Source organism: Carlito syrichta, unplaced genomic scaffold (genome assembly GCF_000164805.1).
Source record: "Carlito syrichta isolate Samal-C Ts95f unplaced genomic scaffold, Tarsius_syrichta-2.0.1 Scaffold309115, whole genome shotgun sequence".
Classification (NCBI taxonomy): Eukaryota; Metazoa; Chordata; class Mammalia; order Primates; family Tarsiidae; genus Carlito; species Carlito syrichta.
The window spans coordinates 544205-544932 of NW_007253211.1; positions in this window are offsets into that span (position 1 = coordinate 544205).

Genomic DNA, 728 nt, shown 5'->3' on the forward strand with positions numbered 1-728 from the left:
CGCCGCGCGGGTGGGTGCCGGCGGCCGGGGGGTCGTGCGGAAGGCCTGGGCCGCGAACTCGAGTCGGCCTCCCACGCCTCACAGCCCCGGGCCGAGGAGCCCTGGGAAGGGGCGCGCCGGGAAAGCACGGGGAGCTTCTGGCGGGCGGGGAGTGGTGAGGGGGGCGTCGTCTTCCTCCCTGGAACAGAAGCCCAAGGGAGGGTCACCTCTAGGGGCCCTAGGAGCGTTTGGGGGTGGGCGGGCGTTCGAGGCTGCGGGCGTCCACGCGGGCCCACGGGGTGGAGAGGGACGCGCTTGTTGGGAGAATCCGCGGCCTCCACGCCGCCCCCTTCGCCCAGATAGACGGCTCATAGATTCCCCCTGGGCGGACAGGTGTCAGCATGTGCATTTCAGTGTCAACCCGCGCCCGGCCGACTGGCGAAGTGCAAGTCTTGTGAAATTCAAACGTGAAACTTATGAAATCCAGAGGGTTTGATTAATGCCCACAAGCGAATCAAAATCAGGGCGGAGGCTTTCAGACGAATCAAACGATCGAGCCGCTTGCAGGTATACCCGAGGGAGGACTCACTCCTCGAGGTGACCCGGATGGTGTTTTGGCGACGCGCGGCCCCACGCGGGGCCCTGGCCCCTTCCGCTGTGACTTAACAAAAAGGGTTCGGGCCAGAGGTCGCCGGGAAGCGCTTTGCGGGCAGGGCCTGCGCGCGCCCGCCATGCCCGCCTCGCCGGGC